Consider the following 13,518-nt stretch of genomic DNA (forward strand, 5'->3'; position numbering starts at 1 on the left):
GCAATAAAAATCTTTTAAAATTCAAGAGAGATACACGTGTGACTAGGCATAGACAAATTTTTTAATAATATAATTTACCTACCTTAAGTTTGAATGGTGCCCAAGTGACTCAAAACTAAATTAAATATTAAAAATAAAATTAATATTTTATTCTATAACAGTTATAATATCTAGAATGTTTTTAATGAAGGGTAACTAATTTAAATTTTAAATTTACTTTTTTAATTTAAACTTTATTAAATCTTGTGTTAAAAAATTAATTTAAATATATATATATATATCTATATATATATATATATATATATATATATATATATATATATATATATATATATATATATATATATATATAAGTCCACATTTATTTGTGTAATTTAAATTTAAATTTAAATTCACTTTTTTTAATTTAAATTTCATTAAAGCTTGTGTTTAAATCTCTTGTTCTGCTATTCTGTCGTGATCTTCCGTTCTGTTGTTCAGTAATAGTGATCTAGGTTCTTCTATTTTGCTGCAATCTAATCCAATTGTTATACAAATGCTATCCATTGACCCTCTCATTATCTCATCATTGGAAAACACTCGGTGTCTATGCTGCTTTTATTATTTCAAATCTCCCAATTTACGAAATCTCGGAGCCGTGTTTTCTCCACATCTTTAGGGAATTGACGAGGCCAATCATGTTTTTCTTCTGAATTGATTTAAATACAGAGTATTCAATATCCATTATCAGAGCAGATCCCACATCTTTAGGGAATTGACGAGGCCAATCATGTTTTTCTTCTGAATTGATTTAAATACAGAGTATTCAATATCCATTATCAGAGCAGATCCCACAAGCAGCTCTAAATGCAGAGCTATCAGCTCAGGCGAATGGCTATTCTTTCTGTGACAAGATAATCCTCCGATAGTCTGGCGGCTCCCCGTGAATTGAGATCATATTGCCTCTGTAGCACTTTTCGACGGTCAGCTGCCACCAATCTCCAGTCGGAATAGAGACTATGTTTACCGGTAATCACCATCCAAGAAAATATATTAAGACGTTTTGCATGTAAAGATTAGAGTTTGCCAATTCTGGAGTTTACAATTTAGTTTGGGCAAGACCAGCAATAAACGTATGCTAAGGGTTTCTTCGAGATTAAAAGGCTTACTCAGTCTCTACGGCTCGGTTCTAGATCTAATCTTCTGTGGCTAGATCTATATCTAGATCTAATCTTTTGCCTTATTTCTTTGCGACTTGGTTCTAGATCTAATCTTCTACGGCTAGATCTAGATCTAATCTTATCTTCTGCCTTATTTATCTGTAGGTTCTATGAGCAAGTAAAATATGGCTCCAAGCTTCGCGAAAATAACTGTTGGCTCAATTCCATCCGTTTGTGGAGGGCAAGCTCCTGCCCATATCGTTAGCAAAGCCCCACCTCCCATTGTCCACGTGGTCCAAGCCTCACTCGATGAGGCTTTGAAGTTTTCCGAAAGTGCCCTAATATGTCGGTTCAATGGTTTTTGGCCACGGCTCACAACTCTCCACAATTGGATCTCGGAGGTATGGAAGCATGTCATTTTTTATGAAATTAATATCTACCCCTGTGCTAGGGGTTTCTTTACAGTAGATTTTGAAAACCCTCTAGATTTTAACCCTTGGTTTTGGGAGAAATCAGGCCTATTCATGAAGCCATGGAACCCATCATTCGATCCCTCAACAGCAATCAACTCGTCGTGACGATGAACCACACTGGTTGGTTCGAAACGCGTCCGCAATGATTTTCTCATTGTGATTTACGCCGAAATTTCTTCTGATAATTGTTATGGATCACAGAAGCCTCAATATTCCACGATTATCCCGTTATTTGCTGTTGGTCACGTTAGCCGTTGGAGGCTCTGCGCAGACTATTTAACATGCAAAGCTAGATCTGTTTTCTTCAACTCTTCCTCACGATGAACCACACTGGTTGGTTCGAAATGCGTTCGCAATGATTTTCTGATTGTGATTTACGCCGAAATTTCTTCTGATAATCATAACCTCAGCACCAGTTTGGGTGAGATTTCCAAGCCTACCCTTACATCTCTAGAATCTCTATTCACTAAAAGCCATTGGAAATGCAATTGGGAAATTTTATTGTAGGTGCCGAGAAACACAGGAATATGCGAGAACCACATATGCATGCATCTGTGTAGAAATGGACTTCAATGCTAGATTCTGAGCTGAAATAAACCTAACAAGTAAACACCATGTGTGGAACCATAAACTCGATTATGAAAGTGTCCTCTTCAGATGGCGATCCTACTTTCAGACATGGCATCTAGCCAAAAATTTCCCAAAAGACTCCGAGAAAAATTCTGCTAGAAAAAACCACGAGAGATCTACATGGTGGGAAAGAGCACAAAAAGAACACTACAGTGTCATGAAACAAGAATACTCTAGAGAAAACTCTGAATCAAAAGAAATTGGGCAAGAAAGAAACAACTGTCAAGACAAGCATGGAGAAAGCCCCACCCAACAACTAAAGCCCCACCCAACAACAAAAAAGTGAACTCGACAACCCCTCAAGCATCAAGAGTTATGAGGATTCGAATACCCCACAAAATAAATCTTCTTTTAATAGCAAAGCAAATCTACTAGACCAAACTACTTCTCCGAAAAGGACGAACACAATAAATTGCGAAGCTAAGACACGAGTGTCCCAAGAACAAGAAGAGATGAAGGAGATGCAAGATAGAGGAAGTTGGAAGAACGTAGAGAAACAAAAGATAACTAGAAGACCAATCTCACCAAGAAAGACGAGGAAGGAGATAATTAAAAACGAAGAAATTATAGGTCCGAATTTGGTCTCAAGTGGATGTTAACCACCACCACCACCATCATCATCAATAAATTAACTTAAATATAAAATATATATAAGGTTATTTTGATAAAAGTGAAGTTTATCTAATTAATTTAAATTTTAAGTTTACTCTTTTAACTTAAATTTTATTAAACATTGTGTTAATAAATTAATTTAGGTATAAAATATATATAATCTTATTTTGATAAAAATGATGTTTATTTGAGTTATTTAAATTTTAAATTTACTTTTTTAATTTAAATTTTGATAATTTAAAGTTAAATTTAAATTTTAAATTTACCATTTTAATTTAATTTTTATTAAATCTTGTGCTTATACATTAATTTAAATATAAAATATATTACACTTATTTTGATAAATGTGACATTTATTTGGATAATTTTGGCAAAAGTGACAAAATAAAAATGATATATTAAAAAATTGTCTAACTGGCATTATTTTATTAATTTATTAATTTTTTCTTAGGTGGCTATTTTTGAGTTGGAATTTCCTCTAATCTAGGGATCTATGCCATTTTACATGACATATTAAAATATGTGCCAATATATTGGACAATGTGAGAGACTCCCCGTCAAGAATTTGTACATGAAGGAGCATTCTTAGAGGGCACACTTGCATTCATTGAGATATCCTCTCATATATATATATATATATGGGGATCTATTCCATTTTACATGGCATATTGGAATATGTGTTAATGTATTGAACAATGATAAAGACTGGTCACAAAAATATATTTATATACATTGGGAGGTATGCCATTTTAAATGGCATATTGGAATATGTGTCAATGTATGGGACAATGATAAAGACTGAGCAATATGGGCCTATACCACAAGGAGCATTCTAGGAGGGAACACTTGGGTCCATGACATATTCTCTCATAATAGATACATATACATTGGGATCTAAGCTTTTTTACCTAGAATTATATTGGAGTATGTGTCAATGTATTGGAAAATGACCAAAGAGGATTATCAGAAAACACACTTGTGTTCATCCAAATATTCTCTTACATGTAACTATTACTTAGTCTTGTTGACCACTCATTCTCAGTTGTTAGACTCAATTATGATGTAGTTATTTAGGCAAATTTTTTGGGGATATAGACTCAAAACTTATGACTCAAAGAAATAACTGCAGGATTTTAACTACCTGATTTAAGACAATTTGACCCATATACCTAAATTCCTTCCAAAATGTACAATATCTAGACGGATCAAATTGGTTGTGTTCTCTTTGACCAAGTTGTTGATGTAATTATCCTCTTCTTTGACTAAATAGTCATTAAATAGACCCACTTATTGTGCCACATATATCCATTTGCCAGTTGTGATTTATATCACACTAGTGTATATTTGCAGATGATGGTAAGTGCCTCAGATCAAAATAAGTTGAACTATTCTTCAATCACGGTATACAAAAATTTCTATAAGTGGATTCACAAATTTTGAATTTCTATATAAATTTGTGTATATTTGAATGGAAATGCAGTTTAAACAAATTGTAAATGAGTGAGATTGGAAGAAGGGATTTTATGGCCTCAAATAGAATGTTTGGAGTTCATAGTTACAAGAAATAGCTGAACTTGCAATATTCTCTTGTCTTGATATGGTCAAATTGGACAGAATCTTCCCATGGCATTTACCATGGTGTTTGCCCATGGTATTGGACCCATGGTATTTACCTTCATTTTTCGAGTAAAACAATAAAATAAGGCTTCTAGAGAATCCATCCAGCCTTTAAAAGGGGATAATTGCTAAGGATTGGGGGCATCCTGAGTTTATCTATCTATTTTTGTTTTGTTTGAGAACTTGGCAAAGGCTAGTTCTAGTTTTGGGAGGTTTTGTTTGAGAACTTGGCAAAGGCTAGTTCTAGTTTTGATCCCACTGACTAAAACCCAGTGGGACTAAAACCAGGAGGTTGAGAAAATCTAAGTGAAGAAATATCAATGAATTGATTATTGTCATGGCAGATCACCTAAACAATAAGAGGCAAAGAGAAGATAGTAAAGGATATCATGATCAAATAATGGATGGCAATTTACAGAATAAGGAAGAAAATGGACAACATCAGGCCAGGGAAAACACCAAGAAGCAGAGAGAAAATAATAAAGATGATCACTATCAAACAATGACAGGCAATTTACAGCAGATGGAAGAAATTGGACAACAACAGGCAATGGAAAACACTAAGAGGCATGGGGAAGAAAATCCAACAAATCTTGTATCATGGGCACCACCGGACATAGTTACCAGTGCAAAGGATTTAGGTAGTGATGCCCAACCTCATGAACAGCAACAAAAAGGAATAATGGTAAGGGATTACTCCTCTTTTAATAGTTTTGATCTGCTCCATGACCGAGAGTTTGGTAGCAATGACAAAACGCTACCAAATATTTTTCGAGAATATCATGTAGCTGCATTCAGTAATGGATTAGGTAACATAAAAGAAGTGGTGATAACACATAGCACAGTGTGTTATATTCATATCACCAGGAATGGTACCTGTATAGTTCCGTTCAGTCTAAATTTAGATTATGGTAATGATGGCCAGCCCCTTGTGAACCAGCGTCTACATATAGACAATGACAATGATGGCCAGCCGATTATGAGCCAGCTACCATGGAAATCCTCGTTTTACCTTTATAATCCGCATAATCAGTCTTTGATAATGGTTACTGAGCCTCCGCAAAGGATTATAAGCATTCAAATTGAATGCATAAAAAAAGGAGCTACAACCCACGAACAATTGTTCCAGGCTGAGTCCGTAATATCTAATTGGGAATTTGATATGCCAAATTGCAGGGGCATGATTTATAATCTGTCAGAAGGGGTGTTCAAGGTCTTTGAATTGAAAAAGTACAGTCATCTGTTTGCAATTGCACAACCAGATAGTAATCTAACATCAGATCCAAGTAGAATTCCTGAATTTACATTTGGAAGCCCAGGAAATATTGACATAGTGATCTATCAAAAGGTCAAGAGAAAATCCATTGTGTTCAGGGTTTATTCCAAAAGAGATGGAATTTTTCGTAAAGAATTTTTCCTGGAAGAGGGCTGTGCGGAATTCGTTGTACTATGTGGCTATGACAGAATGGTTGTGCAACTGGGAGTAATGGGGCAGCTGGAAGTAATGGATATTAGTGGTCAAATTCCTGTTTGCATAAGAAAAACAAATATTCGCACAACATTGCAGCCTTATTACTTACATAAAGTTTCCAAGTTCATTTGCTGGGACTGTTGTAGCAGAACAGTTAATGTTTGTAATTTAGAAGGAGAGATTTTAGTGAGACTTGAAGACCACAGAATATTTTTTCAGAGCTTTTCGCGTGGATCTCACATTACAAAATCACAGGATATCATCATTTCTGTTGGTAAGAGAGCTCGTGATTCATACAGCATCAATGTTAGCAGCATGGTGACAGTACAATGCCTGGCAAAGCTCAGCAAGAATGCGTCAAATTGTTCCGAAATCAGAAAGGAGGTACTCGGGTCTCAAAATAAAGGATTTGCATATGATGAGAGGACGCACAACATTTTCACGGCAAATAATCAGGGTGTTTGTTGCGTATGGTCTAGTAGATTCTATATTGATGCTGGATTCCACATTGATTTTGGTTTTGGAAATGGCAATAACCAATATGCTGATAGTATAGACTCCCCAGAATCACAATCCTCTGATTCTGAAGAAGACGATGTTACAAGTATCTCAACATTCCAGCTGTGAAGAATCTCAAAACTTCAACCATGAAGTTTCTTAAAACTCCAGGGTTAGGGAAAGCCAGTGAAGGATATTTGTATCTGCTAGTAACAAATTGATTATTTTGAGAAATCTCCACCAGATAATAAGAATTATTTGAAAAGCATTACTCATTTAGTGCTTCAATGCCTGTTTTATTTTTTTAATATGATCCCTCAGAATTACTTGAAAAGATTTACTCATTCATACCCTGTTGTTATCAAGTAGTCAGATCCAATCTATTGTTTCACAAGTTTCTTTTAATTATGGTATTCTATTCTCTGATATAATCTATTAGAAAGTATCAGATTCTGATCAAGAATTTTCCAAAAATAATAGTTGGGCACAAGCCAAGTGAAAATGCCGAGAATACCAATGATAACAGCCTATGGAGATAACAGGCCGCCGACATAACAGGTTCCAATCTAAGTGTTGCTCGCAGATCAATCAACTTCCAGGGCCAAGATGCAAGTTTGATCCAACTGGACGCAGGAAAAGCTAGTGCAGGCAAAACGACACAAGCCAATTGAATATTTTTCGAAAGGCCTACGTAGGGTTTTACAGATGGCAGAAGAAGAAAGTTTTGCATTTTTTACAAATTAGGTTGTGTTTAGGGTTTCAACTTTTCAGGACTCTATGTTTGGAGCAAGTCGTAACGGTAACGGTCGTGGGGAACAACAGCAAAGGCGGCATCATCTTCCACTCCAACAATGGACACAGCCGCTGCACTTCAATGGCCTTCGTTCCCTCCTTTTTTATTGCCCTTCTCGCCTTTTTTATTGAGGCTGCGCTTTGATTCACTTTCTATCATTTTCTTTCGACCTATTGTATTCTCTCCGTGCATGAAATTAGCAGTATGGATTTGTGGAGTTTGAACTTAACGAATCTTCCGAGCTTTATTTATTGTTTCACCATTTAACAAGTAAGGGATTTTCTTATTGTAATTTCTTATGAAGTTGTAAAAAGATGGTATCATTCTGAGTTTAGACAGCTTCTGTGATCCATAGGTTTAGAAGATAATTTTTTCTGAAAAATCACATCTAATATTTTTTAGCTAAAATTTCCAATTTTTTTTACTGTGGTTTATCACCAATATTGTATTTTGTCATTTTTATTTTTATTAACTGAACAAATTGAATTGAGAAAGGTTCTCCTGTATATATAGTTTTATTTGAGATTGGAAAACTAAAACTACTATTAAACCACATTATGTAGATAAAAAAGAGATTGTGATAAATCTGTATTTCTGCAAAGCCATGCATTCAGTTATCTGCTGAAATTGAGTTCAAGATTATTTCTTCTTGGAAATAAGGAAATTTGTAATAATCTTGATGGTTTTATATTTTTCATGTCACGTGCCCTGGGTGTGTTGGCATGGTCAAACAATTAATTAGAATTGTCCATTTTCGGTTTTCTAGCCAGATTCTGGGACAGAAAATTATTTGCATGCACGGCTGTGCATGACAACCCACCCGTTTGACTGTGGTGAATGCTCAATTGTTGTGTGATTATATTGCAAAACGAATTAAAACTCTATTGATTTTCAGGGTGTCTATATTTTGTCGTCCAGAAAGCTCATGGGTTGAAGTATGATTATGGTGATTCGTAAAGGCGATGGAGGTTAGTTGAAAAAATGGCAAATTTCATTTCGACTTATTTCTCTTCTTAGCATATCGAGTGTCAACTAATGTGATATTTTTAAATGATTTTGATTAGAATTAAAAAAAATTTCAAGTAAAAAAATTTTGAAAAAAAGATTCAATAAAATTTTCTAAAAAAGATTTCAAGTAAAAAAATTTTGTAAATTTTTTTGACAAATTTTCTGGTGCAATGAAATTATAAATTTTAATAAAATAATAATTTAAATGTCTAAAAAAAAATTGGTGTTAAATCTATAATGAATTCATCCGAGCCTAGAACATCAAAATATCTCTATGTCTTAATTATGTCAATGAAGAAAATTAATATAGCCAAGATTAGAACAAACTCTCATGACCTAAATAAAACACCATGGATGGAAATGATCTCCCATCTATCTCATAATATGAACATCTAGGATGAAAATCACTTTACAACCACATTAGATCTCATTTTCATAATCTTTGTTACAATACTAACCTTCTTAGCCTTTTTGACTACCCTTTTTGACTACCACGCTTCTCTCTAGCATAGGAATAAAATCTTAAATCAAACTAAATAGTTAGTTTCTGTAGGTCCTACATACCAAGGTTTGGTGTTAGGTTAACCACCATCATGATCATCATCATATATAATAAAAAATTAATTTAAAAACAAAAATCAACATTAAACCACAATTGTTTCATTTAACCATGTTAAACATACATGGGCAACAAGAGAAAATATGAAAGATAAAACATGCACTACAATTTTTATTAACAACTCATATACATTTATAGTACATTGTTGTGACCGTTGGGTTTCACATCCCAAGGTCTCTTGGACTATTTTGTCTATTGAGCTTCTACACTAACCCATTGAGGATTAGGTGTCCAACATTCCCCCCCTTAATGCGAAGGGTTATGTATTAGTCCAAGAAGAGAGCTGTAATACAAAATGTGCAAAAATGCATGGGAGCACTAGGCTGAATGTGCTCTCTGAAATGTTGGTATAAAGGGTAGTGGTTTAAGGATGAGCACAAACACTCGAATGCTTAGTGCAGTTCCCGGAACTCTTCCAAAACTGGCAAGAAACTGAAGTTTTTTGCTAGAGGAAGTGATCCTATTGTTTTAAAGAGGGAAACCTTCAACCATAAAAGGGAGGTCTCACCCCGCATAAAAGGTAAAACTTCAACCTGAAAAGGGAAGTCTCAACCTGTGATGGTTTAAGGATGACCAACAACTCTGGAATGCTTAATGCAATTCCTGGAACTCTTCCAAAACTGGCAAGAAGCTGGAGTCTTTTGCTAGAGGAATTGTTCTCAATTTTGTTCCTGGAATTCTTTCGAAACTCGCAAGAAGCTGAAGTGTTCTGCTAGAGGAAGTTTCTGAGATTGCCAACTGAAGGCATGTTCAGACATCTTTGTCTCTAGCTACAACTCTGAAACTGGTGTGGCAGGTTGTGGCTCATGCTCGCTTGATGTGACTTTGAAGCTTGTAGATGACCATCATTTCCCCCCTTGTCACATACAAGGTGAGATGATGGAGGAAACTCAACTGCAAGACTGTTCAATATTCTGGAACAAGTTCTGACATGTGTTTGGAATATCTTCTTGGCTATTGATGCCCATTGCCAAGAAGCGATCCATCCAAGATGAATCTTTGTTCTTGCATGACGTTTGTTTCTGAAGCATCTGTGTGAAGAATAGCTGGTTTTATGACAATGCTTACATGGATGAAGATCAAAACAGTGATCTTTCAAATGGCCAACTCGGTCACAGTGTTGGAATTTCATGATCTTTTGTTGTTGTTGTTGCTGTGGAAGAGGGGCAGAATTTGGAACAGCTCGAGGTGAACTGTCATGAGGAGCAAGTGAACTGTCATGAATGAATCTAGCACTTTGAAACTGAATGGGCTTGGCATAGTCTGGAATATGAAAGGACAAGTCCTTGTCATATCCAAGACCAGTTCTGTGCTTGTTGTGGACAAGTTGTTCCCAAGGTCTGATGATGGGCTTGGGAAGTGCAGACTGAATTTCTGCATCTGCATGTACAATTGTTGCTTTATTGGGTACTGGATCTGAATGAACTTGAACAATATTGACTTGCTGTTTATGGGAGTCTGCTTCATTGTTCTGAACAGAAACAGGTTCAGAATGACTCCTTCGTTTTAATTCTTCTTACTGTAGCTATGTTTCAAGCTGCAAAAAATCAATTTCTCTTGTGCATATTGTAGACATGTCTGAATTTCTGAGAGAGAGCCTTTGCTGATTTGGAATGTTTCATGATTAGAGGAATGTATCAGAGTTTTTAAGAACTCTAATATTTCAGTAATTCGAGGCATATTCTTCATTGTCAAAAGTACACCCCTTTAAAAGACTGATTACAACTATGACCCAATGAGTAAAAGTAACACCCACTCATAGTACAAAGACACAGAAAAATCCTTTGTAAATGTGCAGCAAATGAATCAAGGAAGAGAGACTATAATGAGTTTTAAATACAGTTCCGCAACTGGGGCAGCAGCAACTACAAACTTGCTTGGATCCTTCAAATACTCCTTCCCTTTTGAATCAGAAATGATAGCTAAAAAAACTTCAACAATTATAACACTGTCATGGACAGGACTTGAATGCTCATATGCCTTGACTGGGGTACGAATCAGTATTCTCTGATCTTGCCACTTTCTTCAAAGAAAACAATAGTCCACTTCAATATTTGAGATACCAGATTTGCATGATAACAAATGATTTTCTGCAAATAGCTGTTATGCAGGCTCCTGGGATTTGCAAAATTTTTATTTTTTTTATTTTTTTTATTTTTTTTATGCATTCACAAACCAACAAATTCATTTCTGCACAAACTTTTTCACTGTACATCAGTCTCTCACAATATAAAAGGTCTTCTCTAATGTATTGTGCATGCTATGTTTAGCAGGAGCATTTGAATTCACTGCACCCAAACATTCCCGAATATAAAAGATTTGGATATTCCAGAACAAGGAAAGAAGACAATCAATCCATGTTATGTTGTACAACTTGATCGCTAGTGAACAAAGGCTCCCTTATTTTGGGATATTAACTCTGTTCATTGATGGGGCCAGCCCACGTGGTCACCACTTGCCTCCGCTTAGGTGGACTTATGCTATTGAACTCGTTCGTATGTTATGGTAATTGAAAAGTGATTTTGGTTTAATTAACAATCAACTTGCTGTACTTGGTGTCGATCCTCCGCTGGACACCTGTCCTCCTCGATCTTATCAAACCCTACCTCACCTTTTTGTCACCCGGTTCGCGCCTCTTTGGTCATTCTTGCTTTCGATTTTTGGTTGCAAAGGTCTCTGTGTTGTTTTGGCTCGACGCTTGGTTGCAAAGGTCTCTGTATTGTTTTGGCTCTGCCTCTGAGTCGCTTCGGTCTGTAATGAAACCCCTTTGGATTTCCGCCGGTTCTGTGGTGCTATGAAGTGATTCAGCTATGCCTTTTCGTTACTGTGTGGGTCTATTCGGCTTCTGGTTTTGTTGGTAAGCTCTTGTGGTTTCACTGTGCGGTCATTTCGTTTTCGTGCCCGTAAGAACTGTCTCTGTTTTGTTTTTATGGTTACTGTTCGGTCTGGTCTTCTGGACAAATCTGAGGTTGATGGCTATGGTGAAATGTTGCTTCGTCTGCCCAGTTCGTTAGTTGCACAGATCAATGGAAACTCAAGCTTCGTTCTTCTCCGGCGCTCGCTCTCTGGACCAGGTATGTCACCGTTCTCTGCTATATTTTCTTCTCCTCCGTTTTCACCGTGGCTAACGATTTGCAGCCCCTCTGTGGACAGGGGTCTCTGTTTCAGGGTTCCGTTGGCTTACCGCTCCAGCATCACCTTCACGTATTGCTCGTTCTTCTCACTACACACTTAGGGTTTTACGTTTGCAGTCTTAAGATGCCAATTTCCCGTGCGAGGGTTTTATGTGAAGGTAACCCTAACCTTCTGCCTTCTCTGTTGTGTATAGGTGTGGCCGGTTCCCGTTACTGCACAGTGGCTTCCGTCGATTTCCTCCGGGTAGTCTTATTCTCGCTTTACTTCCTTGTAGTGGTTCTTGGTTCTGGCCTCAATTGCAGTCGTTTGTTGTATGGTATATCTGTCTTTTTGTTGGGTCTGAACTTTCTGGGTTTGTCAAACCCTCGGCCGCAATGTAGGAGGGTTTATGGGTCGGTTGTAACCCTGTTTGGCTACACCTCGTTGCACAGTCTTGTAATTTTTAAGCAGAAAAATACAATGTAATATTTAAATGATAGTTAGACTCGTTCACTGGGAATTCTGGTTGCTTACCCGGTCAGTATAGTTGTCTCGTTCGACTCTTTTGTGGGTGTTGGTTCCTTTCGCCATTTGTTCACTTCTTTCTCTGCCAGTTCATAGCTGCTTGGATACTGTAAACACTGTTGCTATAAAAGAATGAAATAGTTACACAACACTGTATATACAGGTTTTTATAACTGAGGACATTTGTAAATGAATAGTTTGTTTGCTTGTGCACAGAATAAGATGAAGGAAATAAAATGTGTATTCTATTACTCTCATGTAAATGCTCCGTCGCTGAACCCCCCTGGTTTATCTCGTTTGTCTCTTTATACAATGTTTTTTTTAGGCAGTTAGTTAACTGCTCGTAGTTATGCAATTACAGTTTGTTTTACAGTTAACATAGGCATGTTTTTCTTGGCTTTCAATTAGTTTACGTTGCCTGCCTTTTTACCATAGGGTTTCGTTGTCAAGCACCTACTGACCCTAACCTACTACTATCATCTCTAAGTAGAATCTATTACAATATTTTGAATATAATGAACAAAAATTTAAAATAACAGAAAGTCGATAGTGCAGTTGACCATGGAAGAAAATAAAACAAAAACATAAAAGTTTGACAGACTTGCTGTCCGTTCAGAGAACTACGTCTCACTCCCAATCTTCTTCTGAAATTTTGTTCGCCTTCTCTCTCCTCACCCTGTCGACCAGATGCTCCTACATCAGGCTGCCGGGGTAAAAGAGAACTCATGGCTCCGTCCCATGAGCTCCTCCACCGAGTAACCAGCCTTCTGAACCTGTGCCTCGTCGAGCCAGGAGCTGTCCTCTATTGGACGGTCCTTCCACTTGACGAGGTAATGCAAATACTCTTTCCTGCGCGTCTTCTTGGCTACCTGTGTGCTGAGGATTCCTTCGATTTCATGTGTCCGGACTGAAGGCAACTGTTTCTTCCAAATACTGCTTTCGAACTGGGTGTCTCATTGTGGCTATACCATCCCACCATCTTCCACCTGGGCATGATATGAGAACAGGTCTGCTACGTT

The sequence above is a fragment of the Pinus tabuliformis genome, chromosome 6 (genome assembly GCF_031772625.1).
Source record: "Pinus tabuliformis cultivar Carrire ecotype Pingquan chromosome 6, CPIR1, whole genome shotgun sequence".
NCBI classification, from domain to species: Eukaryota; Viridiplantae; Streptophyta; class Pinopsida; order Pinales; family Pinaceae; genus Pinus; species Pinus tabuliformis.